Source organism: Schistocerca nitens, chromosome 2 (genome assembly GCF_023898315.1).
Source record: "Schistocerca nitens isolate TAMUIC-IGC-003100 chromosome 2, iqSchNite1.1, whole genome shotgun sequence".
Classification (NCBI taxonomy): domain Eukaryota; kingdom Metazoa; phylum Arthropoda; class Insecta; order Orthoptera; family Acrididae; genus Schistocerca; species Schistocerca nitens.
In genome coordinates this window covers 155,238,957-155,254,928 of record NC_064615.1, presented here as the reverse complement: position 1 = coordinate 155,254,928, position 15,972 = coordinate 155,238,957, and positions in this window count along the sequence as shown.

Below are 15,972 nucleotides of genomic sequence, written 5' to 3'. Positions count from 1 at the left end.
CAGACAGTAATTTTTCCTGTTGACATGCCAGTTTTGTCTTTAGAAAAGTGCCACTTCAACAAAGATTTCAGATTATGTTTACACTAATTTCCTTTAGACTAGTTTATTCATTCATTTCGTTTCATTCAACAGTAAGTGATGTCATTTCTGTCCAAAGGGTTTAACTTGACAGTTACGCCCACGAAGACTGCTACAGAGGAGATCATTCAATCTGCGGTGGCGTCGCTCCAACTTGTACCACAAGTCGAATCAGAAAATACAAGGCAGAAAACTGTTAGAATCTCACAAGGAGCAAAGTCACACAGACATAGCACTACGGGTGAAGAAGGACGGGTATTAGAGAACTCAGGAATAATGATGATATTGTGGTCCAACTTGAGTAGCTCTGAATATGAAAAGAAAATGGAAGAGCCATTCTGGGCAAGTTTTAACATCTCAAATAAAACATGCTCGTCCCGCCATTCTGTCATACACCCACCAACCCGCTGCACAACTGTTACTTTCAATATCGCCCTCTGTGCTTCCGTGTCCACGATTTACAAAGCAGTTCTTAACATCACAGTTATGCAGATAAAATAAACAAAAAAATTAAAGTAATTCCATATTCATGTAATAATAAGATAACAGATTTATCCATTAGAAAAAAAATGCACATAGGGCCTATGTTTTAACATCACTACCAAGCACAGCTATTTTACGCTAACCAAGATTTAATATTTAGTCAATGAAATTGAAAGAAATGACAGAAGAAAGAAAATAAGTACCTGTCAGTAATGGCTACATCCTACATCCTCACAAGTCGGACTTGGGAACTACCTTCCCACGCGTTCACTGCCGTTAACACCGCAACGCAAACGGCTATGTTGGAGTGTGTCGTGACTGGGAAGCATAGGCTGCTGATGAACGGCGGTCCCATTCTTCCAGTGTCTGTGAGAGACACAGTGGTGTCACGGCATGGCATCATACTGTGAGGAAGAATGAGGCATGATTTTAGGTTTTCACTGGTAGTGATTGAGGGAAGTCTGGCGGAGCAAAGTACGTCAAATACATCCTGCATCCTCATATGATACCTCTCTTGCGACAGTATCGTAGTGTCAGTTTTCAACAATACAACGCTCATTCACACATGGCACACGTCTCCATGAACCTTTGAAACGTCCCCTTTCGAACAATTTTACACGACTGTCCTTAGACTGATACACAATATTTTTAGCGCAACGCAATCTGACTTTCAAGATTCCCTACAAAAGAATGGCCCTGACTAACATTAAACTATACCTTTCACAAATCACTTACCTCACAAAAATCTTCGCTGCTCAAGCTACTGCAATACAGCGAGCGCCACTACTGCCAGCTAAATAAAAGATTCAAACTATGGAAGGCACTAACTACTGATAGGGATAGTTAGCAAATGAAAGATATTAATAGAGAACAACCAATGTATTTACCTTGATATCATCATATATATAGCAGTTCATGACAAATTACAAAACTCCGCCATCTCTCTCCCCACATCCACCACTGCTGGCGGCTCACCTCCAACTGCCCAACGCTACGCGCTGTTCACAGCCAGCTGCCTAACACTACAATGGCGAGTATTACAACAATGAAAAGCAGCCACAGACTGCACACGGCACAGCCAGTGATTTTCATACAGAGGTGGCGTTACCAATAAAAAAACCTAAACAGCCTACTTACATAGCCCCCATGCTCCCCACAAAAAATTTTACAAATTTTGTTGGGCACTGGCCAATACATATTTGTTAAAATTTTTTTTACAATTACAATAACAAAGAAATCAAATGCACACACTTATTGATACAATGTTGGTCAAAAGCTAAACTTTCTCACAGTCCATAAAGACAGTCCTAATCGTTCATCACAGTAAAATATCAGTGTTTTCCTCAAAGACTGAGCAGTAAAAGACAATGCACACAGACGTAGTGGATTTCCATGCAGTCTTGAAGTAGTAGTGTTGTCCTTCCAACGGAAAGACAGTGCTGACTCGACATGCAGACAGGTAATGGGCCACAACAGAGTAAACCCACAGCAGAGTCAGTCGACGTTTTGAAGAACATTGGTAGGTAGGTCATCACAGAGCAGACCCACTGTAGTCCTGGTAGAGATTACGGTATTGGTGGGCCACCAGAGGTGCAGACCCACTGCAGTCCTGGTAGAAATAATGGTACTGGTGAGTCAGCAAAGAATATGAAACGTCCCCTTTCGAACAATTTTACACGACTGTCCTTAGACTGATACACAATATTTTTAGCGCAACGCAATCTGACTTTCAAGATTCCCTACAAAAGAATGGCCCTGACTAACATTAAACTATACCTTTCACAAATCACTTACCTCACAAAAATCTTCGCTGCTCAAGCTACTGCAATACAGCGAGCGCCACTACTGCCAGCTAAATAAAAGATTCAAACTATGGAAGGCACTAACTACTGATAGGGATAGTTAGCAAATGAAAGATATTAATAGAGAACAACCAATGTATTTACCTTGATATCATCATATATATAGCAGTTCATGACAAATTACAAAACTCCGCCATCTCTCTCCCCACATCCACCACTGCTGGCGGCTCACCTCCAACTGCCCAACGCTACGCGCTGTTCACAGCCAGCTGCCTAACACTACAATGGCGAGTATTACAACAATGAAAAGCAGCCACAGACTGCACACGGCACAGCCAGTGATTTTCATACAGAGGTGGCGTTACCAATAAAAAAACCTAAACAGCCTACTTACACCTTCTTTGCTGAGATGTTCCCGTGGCCAGCAAGATCCTCAGACGTGTCCCGATAGAGCACGTGTGAGACCAGCTCGGACGTTAATTCCGTCCCTGTGGCAGTACGCGGAATATCAAGGACCAGTTGCCATAGTTGCGGGCCAGATGGAGTCAGAAGAGGGTGCAACAGTTTTATGACACCATTACGGTGCGAATCAGTGCATGCATCTAGGCCAGAGGGGTGCAAAGTCAGTCAACATCATACTGAAAAGTGGGCATATACTGAAATCTTCTTTCCAAATTGGACGCGATATCGTAATAAGTAGAATGATATCACATGCCCTCTCAACATGCGATGCTCCATTTTGTTTCTTTCTTGCTGCACTTTTCTGTTAGGCAGTACATTATTTTAAATGTGTGACGAGCACGCTTATTAACTTTTTACCAGGCAGTGTACGAACTATATGCGACTAGTATAGTGAAAGATATGTAATGTTATAATGTTATAGTTACTTAGCCACTTCTGACTTGCAGTGGTTGGTGTTCCATACATCGGAATCAACTTAATTGCCAAGATGACATTTGACAATTATTCCCACGTCACAAACGTGTCACAGCAGTATGCACTGTGTTGTCTTCCTATGGTATCGTCCAGTACGTCCTTCAGCGCTTTGCATCTCATAATAACTTGGCGATATTTTATACTTATTTTCTCCTTTACGTACTGGTTGGTTATAATTAATGTGCAACTGTTCACAGAGGTCCACTGTATTATAGTATGGCACCGAAACTTGGTAGATATTCTAATGCGTTAACGCGGAAACGATATAACACTGAAAGACAGTTCTTTCCAATTTTGACCACCAGATGCAAATCTGCCACTGTTTTAGCGAGAAATAGGTATAGAAATGTTCCTCTTTGTAACGGATTACGGACAGGATGTGGACAGAAATGATCAAACAAGTGAGAAAGGCATAAAGTTGTATTTGTTATTAACTGCGCTTAACCAGTTTGTTTAGCACCAGAGCCGGTGACGTCAACGAGATGCTGCATCCGTAAAACGACGTGATCTGTTCAGATAAGAACGGAGCGAGAATAAAGATGAGCACTTGCCCGTGAAAGGCAAAGGTCTCGAGTTCGAGTCTCGGTCCGGCACACAGTTTTAATCTTCCAAGAAGTTTCATATCAGCGCACACTCCGCTGCAGTGAAAATCTCATTCTGGAGAATAAAGATGCTTGTGAATCCATGCAACACAGTGACAAACTGCGAGTGTAATGGCACAACACGCGGCTTAACAGCACCCCATATTCGGCAGTTCTGTGTATTCATGGCACCCTGCAGTCTAAAATGTGTCTCGTCACTCCATTGAATGTTGCCTGGCTACATGTCACGAACGTCGAATCGAAGAGCAAGTTTCGAACGTTGCTGCGGACCATGATGTCTCTTTTGCCAAAACGTCTGGATCTTGTACAGGCACCAGTATAAAATAGACCGCAAAACTTTCCGTACTGTTGACTAGGGCATGGAAAACTCTCGTGACACTACACGAGTACTAGCACTTACTGGGGAAGGTGCTGCATGGTCAGTTATATAGCGACAACAACCTCGTTTATTACATTCACTGAGATACGGTGCCTTTCTTTTGTAGGTGCTGCACCAAGCTCATTCGAGCTTTCGAATTTCATTATCATCTTCTTTAAACTGTTTAATGACATCGGGCCTGTTCTCAGACCTCTCAGTCAGAGATACTCTTTCACTGCAGCACTGTAATTGCTGCCGTTCATATAAAACAGCTTCTCTAACAGCGCACAGCCTTTCTTCTCGATAGCGTACATCGGTTCCGCATTAATGCATTAGCGTATCCACCAAGTTTCGCTGCCATACGATAATTACAGCCCAAGTTTTACCTTCGCGAGTAGCTGCACTTTAATTACAAGTATAGCCACCTGGTATTTTCTTTTAATCGGAAGGTGTATTTCTTTCACAAACTAGATATCTGACCGGCTGTCGCCTATCTGTAGGGAACCACAGTCCTTAAGAGAGAATAAGTAAATGAAAATACAAAACAATATCGACATGCAGTCCCAGGTAGTATCAAATAACTTACGGCAGCCGAGTGACATCGTTGACAACCGCCGATACTTCTACAAGAGTACGCCCTGCCATTTAGAAGGCAAAACTGCACCAATCAAGCGCTGTGCAAGCGAATTTAAAACCTCGTTTTTCATAGATCTCCGTAAAGGTGACACACACACTCACTGTAACCACTATTGCCATCACAAGCCGAAGATGACCGACGTTAGAAGTTATCGATAGTGAAATTAATAATCAACGGGTGATGAAGCATAAACTCTGTCCCTGTGTCTTTCCGACAAGTGAGAGAGAAGTGTTCCTTGCAGATTTTAACAAAAGCCACCATCTTTATTTATAAGGTTACTTGCTAATTTAATTTCAACAGATTCCTTAATAAAGCAATCCCAATAGCTGGAAGTGACTGCCAGAATCTCCGTGGTGTTATATTCCACAGGATAAACGCTGCCAAGACAACGTTCTAGAATGGCAGCTATGCCCGGCCGTTGTAAGCGTGTTTACCGGTTATGCTCAGTACATCGGTCCTCCATTGTCCTGATAGTTTGACCAATATATGACATGCTACAACTGCAGGAATAGACATAGATCTTACGCAGACCAATATCATCCTTTACGGAACCTAAAAGGACACTAAGCTTGTCTGGCGGTCGAAAAACACGCATCACATCATATTGCCGCAAAAATATGACGAATCGTGTTCGAATTCTCCCTGCGTAAGTTTTTAATAAAGCAATTCCAGTAACTGGAAGTGCATGCCAGAATCTCCGTGGTGTTATATTCCATAGGATAAACGCTGCCAAGAAATGTTCCAGAATGGCAGATATGCCAGGCCGTTGTAAGCGTGTGTACCGGTTATGCTCAGTACACCGGTCTTCCATTGTCCTGATAGTATGACCAATATATAACACGCTACAACTGCAAGAATAGACGCATATCTTACGCAGACCAGTACCGTCCTATATGGAACCTAAGAGGACATTAAGCTTAGATTGCGGTCTAAAATCACACATCACACATCACATCATATTACCGCAAAAATGTCACGAATCGTGTTCGAATGTTCCCTGCGTAAGGCAAAAAGGCTGTATACTTTGGTGCAATCCCGGTATTATCATAACTCAACCAATTAATTTCTTTAACGAAAACTTCAGACGTCTGTCAAATTTGGTTTGTGATGGCGCTAGTGTCTGCATACAGTGTGTGTGTGTGTGTGTGTGTGTGTGTGTGTGTGTGTGTGTGTGTGTGTGTGCGTGTGTGTATGTGTGTGCGTGCCTACGCGTGTGTTATATTTACGGTTTTTCTATGAAAACTGAGGTTTCAATTCGCTTTGGTTCAAATGGCTCTGAGCACTATGGGACTTAACATCTGTGGTCATCAGTCCCCTAGAACTTAGAAATACTTAAACCTAACTAACCTAAGGACATCACACACATCCATGACCTAGGCAGGATTCGAACCTGCGACCGTAGCGGTCACGCGGTTCCAGACTGAAGCGCCTAGAACCGCACGGCCACAGCGGCCGGCTAAATTCGCTTTCACAGCGCCTACATGCTGCAGTTTTACCTTGAAAATGACAGGGCATTATTATGTCGCCGGTTGTCAACAACCTCGCCCAGTTGCATTCACGTTACGTTGTATACGCCACGAGAAACTAAGGTCTCACAGACTCTTGTACGTCTGCGTCGTCCTATGAAAATATCCTTTCTTACAGTTTCCAGCAGAAATTTAGTTCGCCATCTCGTGCAGGACGGGTCCGGCTCCGCCAGCAGATTGTCATCACGGTCCTCCTTGAGTCGGCGGTGGCCATGAGGAGTAGCCGAGGAGGCGGTCGGGGGCGGTGTAAATAATAAATCTCCGCCTTCGCCGGCCGGCCCGGCAAGTGTTACATAATTCACACCCGGAAGGAATACATATCTCGCCTTGTCAAAGTGTGAATTTCCACTTCAAAAGCCCGCGAGGGGCCTGGAAGGCAGGAGCCGGCGGCGGCCGCCTGCGATACGAGACGCACAGTACGCGCGGCAAGGTGACATAAATCACGCGTTAGGCGGGTTGCCTATGCGCCGAGCGGGGCGGCGCGCGAGCCGGCGGGGGGAAGGGTGAACGCGCATGTAAGGGCCCGCCTCAAGCATAACATACATCACGAGGGCGGGGGAGGCTGCGCCCTGGGCGTTCATTATAACACATTCCAGGCGGCGCTTCCTCAGACTGCAAATATTGCACTCCCGCCTCACCCCACGCTAGAGCCATCCCGCAGGCCTGCTGAGCGCTCTGCACCTAGTTCGCTCTCCCAGGAATCGATGCAAGTGACAGTACGCAGATGTAGCTGTCTCATATATTAAGCAGCACGAGGAACAGTCGAATAGTTTTAAAATATGTTGTTACTATAGTCTTTAGTCTGGAGACTAATGTGGTGCAGCTCTCCAACCTTGCCCACCACGTGCAGGCCTCTCAATCTCTGATACACTACTGCAACTTACACCCATTTGAACCTGCTTACCGTATTCGTACCTTGGTCTCCCTCCATAGTTTTTGCCCCCAAACATCCCTCCATTACCAAACTATTTCCTGATTCCTCAACTTGTCTTCTATCAACAAACCCCCTCTTTTAGCCGTGCCATAATTTTCATTTCTGCCCTGTTCGATTCAATAACTTGCTATTAATCCGATGGAATTATATTTACAGGAGACACGTATAGTTTGAAACATGGCTGCGTGATCAGCGACCGTCTACAAATTAAAGTTATAGCAATTACAGACCTCGGTCGCCAAAATTAAGTCTTTTAACCCCGTTTCGACATTTCTATCGGTGCGTTTACCAGAAAATTAAACATTCAAATTGGCCTGTAACATAAGTTCAAAGATTACGGGAATTTTTTTTTTATAAAAGTGTACTTACTGACTAACAACAGAAGAAAGAAACAATACTTACATGTCATGTATAAAATTAAATATCAAGCAATAAAGCTTTAGACACAAAATTTAAAAACAAAATACACGGAAGACAAACCACTATGGGCTGCTCACATACGTCAAGCCACGAGTAGCAAGACAGTGAGGCACCCGCGTTAGCAGTTGTGGGCAGGTGAACATTGCACCAAGAGTGTCATCTAGTAGCCGCATATACAAACTGGTTACTTAACATTCAAATACAGACGAATATTACGATGAACATTATTTAGTACGTGAAGTAAAGGGCAATATTTTGTCCAACAGCAGCAGACAATGTAACATATTGTCTACATAAGAGTTTAGAAGTACAGTTTAAAGGATGAAACCGCCATTATAGAATTACAAACAAGGCTGACTGACCAAGCCTGTAGAAAAACAATATAACATGAAATGCAGCCAACATAAACCATTTAATAAACGAAAAATTATAGGTCGACTTAGAAAAAACATTTCGGTAACTGCACGAGGGAACCAGAAATCAAGTATCAAGTAACGGATTTATACCGTTGAAGAATCTTTTATTACGTATTTATAGCTTCTCATTCTGAAAGAGGCTATAATTTCAAAAAAGATGTTTAAAGATTTCTAATTCTTCGAGAATGTCTAATCTACTCGCCTTTACAATCAGATACAAAGAACATCTTGTAAGAAAAAATGGCACTAGCACCAAAAATTCGTCTTTTGCCGACCACCTTTTGATTAGAGTCCACGCGCTTAGAGCTGTTTACGTTACTAACATTTTGCACACCCAGAAGAAAGGGCGTTGATTAAATATTCTCCAAGAATTAGAAATCTCAATTTGACGAAAATTTTGTGCAACCGATGTGGCTATGTATACTTCCTGTAATTAAATAAAGTACGGTTGCTGGATTCCAGCCAATAAAATGCGTGGGTTATTTTAGTCCAATGCCGTCCTTAATACGAACTTCAGATAATACCTCAGTCCAACACCGATAATTTAAGGGGCTCCGGAAAGGCTCAAAATCATGAAAAGTTCAATTTTTACTTTTTTGCGTTTTCTGAATCTGCAGACTATTACCTTTTAATAGATATATAATTCATTCAATTCCGAAGGCTACAACTATTTTTAAATTTTTTTTGAAATGTGTTCTACATGGGCGTGACCCACTGTGGCGCTGTTAAACTGCTGTCAAATGGTGTTATTATTAACGTCCGTGTTCATCAGGTACATTTTAGTGATGTGAGATAAAGTATAAAACCTATTTTCAGAGACTTAGCAGCACATGAATTGTTGAAAAAGTGTATTCACGGAAAAACTCAAAACCCCAATGAAAGTGTAAATAGTGTTATATGGTCGAGAATACCCAAGACTGTATTTGTTGGAATAGAAACACTTCACTTTGGTGTGTAAGATGCTGTTGCGACTTTCAATGATGGCAACATTGTAAGGTGCAAGGTATTTAGAAATATGGGAATGAAGATAGGTTCTAACATGGTACGAGCGATGCTTGCTTTAAACAAGGAACGCCTTCGGGCTGCAGACAGGGCTGTAAAGAGTCTAGAAATACAAGCAAGAGTAAACAGGAGGAGGAACAAGAGGAAGCTGGAGGAGGAGTTTGCAGAGGATGAAGATAATCCATCCTATGGACCTGGAATGCACTAAAAAGTTAATCCAATCTTTGTCGCTCGATTCCCAAAGCCGGCCGCGGTGGTCTAGCGGTTCTGGCGCTGCAGTCCGGAACCGCGGGACTGCTACGGTCGCAGGTTCGAATCCTGCCTCGGGCATGGGTGTGTGTGATGTCCTTAGGTTAGTTAGGTTTAAGTAGTTCTAAGTTCTAGGGAACTTATGACCTAAGATGTTGAGTCCCATAGCGCTCAGAGCCATTTGAACCATTTGATTCCCAAAACTTTTATTTTCTCATACTAATTACATGTTTTCTAAGGATCTTCCAAACATATTTGTTTCAAACTTTCAGTAAATGTTACACAGTACCTTCTGCATAATTTAACACAGCCTTTTTCCAAAAAAACTGTATATTTTTGAATATATAAATAAAAATTTGCAAAAAAATGTTGTGAATTTTCATTACAATTGAAAAAAATTATCTTTAATAACTGAACTAAAATTTTGTAAAATCACTGTGTTAAGTTGTAGCCCATATTCCAATAAATAATCTGTAAAAAGTTCAACTTCCTACCTCAAATACTTTGTGAGGAAAGATGCAATTTATAAGCGTTATTTTAACATTGCAAGTATTGGGCGTTCCGGAGCCCCTTAAGAAACGAAAAATCAAGATGGGCTGAGGTGCGTATTGACATTTCTGTTAGGAAGCTAGTCGTCTAGGGTAACCGTGCAGGTGTCATCGCTACTGTCTCAAGAGTGGTTGTGTTAAGCTGGAGGCCAAGATTCAAGTCCCGACCTTCACACAATTTTTAATTCATTCTTTCAGCTTGTAACCATCGTGTCAGTTATTTAACCTGTCCATATGATCTTCAGTATTCTTCTACAATACCACAGTTCAAAAGCTACTGTTCTCCTTTTGTCGGAACTCTTTATCGTTCACGCATCACTTCTGTACAAGGCTCCACTGCAGGCAAATATCTTCAGAAAAGATTTTTTAACACTTGAATTAAAGTTATATGTTGACTAAGCCCTCTTTTTTCAGAAGTTTATTTCTTGTTATTCCAAGACTACATTGTATGTCCTTTCTGCTTTGAGTATTATCAGTTATTTTTCTGCCCAAATAACTAAACTCATCCACCACTTTTAGTATTTCATTCTGTTATATACTTCTCTCTAAATCACCTGATTTAATTTCCCTACATTCCATTACCCTTCTTTTATCCTCGTTGATGTTCTTCCTATAATCCCTTTTCTAGACACCAACCATTCCGTGCAAATGCTCTTTCATGCCCTTTGCCAGTTCCAACAGAGTTATAATGACATCGCCAAACGTTTAGGTTTCTGTTTCTTCTCTGTGTACTGTAATTTCATCTCCAAATTTTCCTTAGTTTCAATTAGTGCTTGATCACTGTACAGATTGAATAACGTCACTAATATGCTGTAATCCTGTCTCACTCCCTTCCCAATTACTGCTAATTTATCATGTCCCTTGACTGTTGTAACTGCAGTCTCTTTTATAAACAAGTTGTGAAAAACCTTCCTGTCCCTGTATTTTATCTCCGCGGTCTTCAAATTTCGAAGACAGTAGTCGAATGATAATTGTCGACAGATTCCTGTAAATCTAAAAACAGTACAAATGTAGGTTCACCTTTCTTGCAACTGTTTCCTGACATACGACATAAGGCTAACATGATATCGTGTATTCCTGCATCTCTGCAGAACCTAAACTAACTTTCCCCTATATCAGGGTTTACTGTTGTTTCTGCAATTCTGCAAATAATTCGTGTCATTATTTTGCGACGATGACTGATGATTCCGTAGTATTCACACTATCAACACGTGAATTCTTTGGAATAGGAATTATTACGTATTTCCTGAAGCTGAGTGTATTTGCCATCTTATGTAACTTATGTATGTATGTATTTGCCATCTTATGTAACATACTTATGTATGTATGTATTTTCCATCTTATGTAACTTACGTAACATCAACAAAAGCAAAACGAGGATAATGGAATGTAGTCAAATTAAATCGGATGATGCTGAGGGAATTAGATTAGGAAATGAGTCACTTAAAGTAGTAAAGGAGTTTTGCTATTTAGGGAGTAAAATAACTGATGATGGTCGAAGTAGAGAGGATATAAAATGTAGACTGGCAATGGCAAGGAAAGCGTTTATGAAGAAGAGAAATTTGTTAACATCGAGTATAGATTTAAGTGTCAGGAAGTCGTTTCTGAAAGTATTTGTATGAAGTGTAGCTATGTATGGAAGTGAAACATGGACGATAAATAGTTTGGAAAAGAAGAGAATAGAAGCTTTCGAAATGTGGTGCTACAGAAGAATGCTGAAGATTAGATGGGTAGATCACATAACTAACGAGGAGGTATTGAATAGAATTGGGGAGAAGAGGAGTTTGTGGCACAACTTGACAAAAAGAAGGGACCGGTTGGTAGGACATGTTTTGAGGCATCAAGGGATCACAAATTTAGCATTGGAGGGCAGCGTGGAGGGTAAAAATCGTAGAGGGAGACCAAGAGATGAATACACTAAGCAGATTCAGAAGGATGTAGGTTGCAGTAGGTACTGTGAGATGAAGAAGCTTGCACAGGATAGAGTAGCATGGAGAGCTGCATCAAACCAGTCTCAGGACTGAAGACCACAACAACAACATGTAACTTGCACACCATGTAGAAAATTTTGCCATGACTGTGTCTCCCAAGTATGTCAATAGTTCCTAGGGAAATCCGTTAACTATCGGGGCCTTGTTTACATTTATGTCGTCCAGTACTCTGTCAGATTCCTCTCACAGTATCATATCTCCCACCTAATCTTCACCTACTTCCTCTACTTTTTCTGTAATATTGTTCACATGTCGGTTTCCCTCATATAATCCTTCCATATTCTTCTTCCACCTTGTTTCCTCCTTATTTCCTCATTTGCCTAGTAGTGGCTTGCCATCTTAGCTCTTCATATTCATACAGCTACTTCTCTTTTCTCCAAAAGTCTCTTCAGTTTTCTTAGGAATTGCATCTATCTTTCCCTTTGTCATGCATATTTCAACAATACTGTATTTGTCCTCTAGCAGTTTATGTTTAACACTATGCATTTCCTGTCAATCTCATTTGTTAGACTTCTGTATCCTCTTCCGCCTGCTACACTTGTTGCATGTTTTCACTTTCTTCGTTCGTCAATTAAATTTAGTATCTCCTGTATTATCGAAGTATTTCTACTCGTAATAATTATTGTTTCGAAAATACAAAATTGTATGATTTAATCTTTCTTTATAGGTGCATTTCTGCCGCCGTGGTACACACTGATATCCCTGCATCCCAGTTCCATGTGACTTTTCCAGAGGAGCCAAATGAAAATGGAACAAGAATGTATAATGCGATAATAAGTGTTCAGCCTTTTCTGCACTTATAGAGAAACAGCACTGCGACAGTTTATACTGAGTCGGTGGGAGTGTACGGCGGCAACTCATCATGATGTGAGAGACTGGTAAGATGCTGCAGGCGTTCAAACAAGTCTGAATAACGAAAAACGGAGTTTCTGACAGACAGTCCGTCAGAAACAAGCAATTGCAAGAGACGTGGAGACTTTAGTTCTCGAAGACCAATGTAACACAGTCGGCATGTCAGTTAAAAAAGTAAAAGTAAATCATGAATCTGTTTCCAACATCTTGCATTATATTTATGTCATGACAAAAGTAACCACCCGCTGGATTCTATGACTGCTCACACCTACTCAAAACTCCCTCTGAATCAGGGCAGCAGCGGAAACGTTTCAACTGGGACTTTAGCCACGTAGTAGCATGGACCAGTGCTGGGTGTATCAGTATGACCTCAAGACAAAAGAGCAAAGCAAGAAGTGGAAGCATGTGAATACGCCACTGCGTAATCTCTTAGCACCACACAAAGGCAGACCAGAAAGCTAACCACAACCTATCTCAATGTGGTTGTAAGAGACAAACGGTAACAGAATCATACTACCGATATCTAAAGATGAAGCGTCACTAGAAGATGTCTTAAGACGTATTTTTCTCATCTCTCTCCTCCCTCCCCCCCCCCCCCCCTCAAACCTCCGTATTCTCCTCACATGTTGACAGGACATTCACTGATGACTTCCTATATCTCTGGATGGAAAAACTGTTGTGTGGCAGGCACTTCCAAAATGACGACCGAGTGAGTTTCAAGGAGGAACTTCTAAAACCGAGCTCTTCACCGTCTATAGTGAGGAAATATGTGTCGCACTGAAAGTTGATCATGAGGAGAAGGACCATGACCAAGATTCACTGTGGCAAATCGAATTTTCCAAGGTGATAATTAAAACACAATGACTGTGCTCTCATTGCAAAGAAACACAACAATTGAACCTCTATGCATTTGCGCCATCTGTTGACGTGTTTACCAATTCCGTCTTGGAGGAAGATTCGAGGCATCCTGCACATCTTGACTCCCTCCACAGCTTCGTCATAAATCTAAATATAATAATCACTCAGGAGCTCCTTCATCGAACCAACAAGGTCAATATTCACTTTAAGCTCGATCAGGTCTGTATGGTTGTGGCTCCGGCAGCTCGAAACAAAGCTTCGGAAAGCACTGGATTGTTGTAGCACTGCATGAGGGCTGACGCTATCCTAAAGAAGAGTCACAAATTTTGTGAACTCGTCTCTCTTCTTTGCTTTGATTTTGGGCATTAGAGCAGAAACTTTCACTATTCGCTATTTGACTTTTAGGAGTGTAAAGAAACAGCTGCAGCCCTTTCTTATCCATAAACTCTGTTAATATCAGTTTTTTCTGAGGAAGCATGGTGACAGAGCAGTGTATAATCAGCTGTTACTACGAGAATGTCTGCTCCTGCTTCTTAAAATGACGTAAGTGTGATTTACAAACGTTCCTGTTCGTGATTGTCTACCAGCGGACGTGGTACGCAACGAACACAGTCTTTACTATAACTTAGAGATTCATGGAAAATTACAAATGGTAATGTTGAAGTTGTGAACAATGCGAGCAGTTCTGGCATGAAAATCGTCACGAATCATACGCTGAGCTGTTATGTTGTTCCTGTCTGTCTTCGAAATGGTTGGCCGACCCGAATGTTCTTCATTACAGAGATAATAACTTTTTGACTGGTTTGATGCAGCCGGCTTCGAATTCCTCTCCTCCCTCTTAATTTCAGAGTAGCACTTGCAACTTACGTCCTCAATTATTTGTTTTACATATTCCAGTAATTCACTCTCTCGCTACCTTCATAACGCATCCTACTCCAACTACGTCATCCCTGATGTATTTACCCTAATGCATTTACGAGGGCTTACTGAAAAATAATAACAACGACTTGTTTTCTGTTTTCAGTATCGTTAGTTGTATTACTACACGCCACTCATATTACTCGGTCGACTTTCCCGCTACGCTGACGCAAGTTGCCACCTTCTGTCGCTGGACAGCTCAGACTTGTAGTGTGTAACGTGGCAGTGTGTAGCGTAACTGAGCCGGTACGTGAGAAACAGCGAGCTGTAATCGATTTTCTAACCGCAGAAAACGTGCCTCCAGTTGAAATCCATAGAAAAATTAAAGCGTTTTGAGACTGAGGGTGATGACTTCCTTAACAACATTGTGACAGGTGATGAAAGATTGGTACAACATTGTTTCCCCGAAAACAAGAGAGCATCAGTTGAGTTCCGCTGAAACAGGATCAAAGACTCCAAAAAAGTGCAACACTTTCCCATCAGCAGGCAAAGTCATGCTCACAGTGTTCTGGCATACCCAAGGTGTGGTGCATTTCGAACTCATACCTAAAATTACCACAATACACTCTGCAAGACTTTGTATGCCCCTCACCAAATTGAAAGCATGTATTCGAAGAGTTCGTACACACGTGAAACACTATCTTCTTCAACGTGACAATGTGACACCATACACCAGCGCAGTGAATATCTGCAACAGTCCAACGCCTTGGGTTCACTGCCAACGTTAATCCTCCACACATCCCCGACGTTGCCCATCCGATTTTCATCTGTTCCGAAAACTTTTAACAACACCTTAAATGACTTAACTTTCATAGCGATGAAACGGTGTAAGCAGGAGTAAGGTTGTGGCTCCGTAAATAAGGTCGAAGGTATCAACAAACTGGTCTCTCGTTGGGAGAAATGTGTTCGCGCCAGGGTGACTATGTTGAGAAATGAATATGTAAACATGAAGAATAAAGAAGCAGAATGTTAACAACGAATGTTTTATTTTAAAAGTATTAAGAGGGCGTACGGGAAAAATTCGCAGGCATTACCTTTCAGCAAGTCCTCGTAGATCAAGTCTTAGCATTTCCCTTTTCAGATTATCTAGCTCTCTTACCATGACATGCCACGCTCGACTCGTAGAATATTACCCTTTCATTTGGTATTCCATCTGCTTCTCAAGTCGACTCACCCATGACAGTACCCTCCTAGCGATACGAAGCGGGAAGTAATTAGAAATCTTTTGACAAAAGAGAGATCATGAGACTCTTTCAACTACAGGCTACACGTTCCGCGTATACATTTTACGCATGGCCAGCCACAGCGTGCTAAAACACAGAGGAGCCAGACGTGCGAGCCTCGTGCGGACCGAGGTTCGGA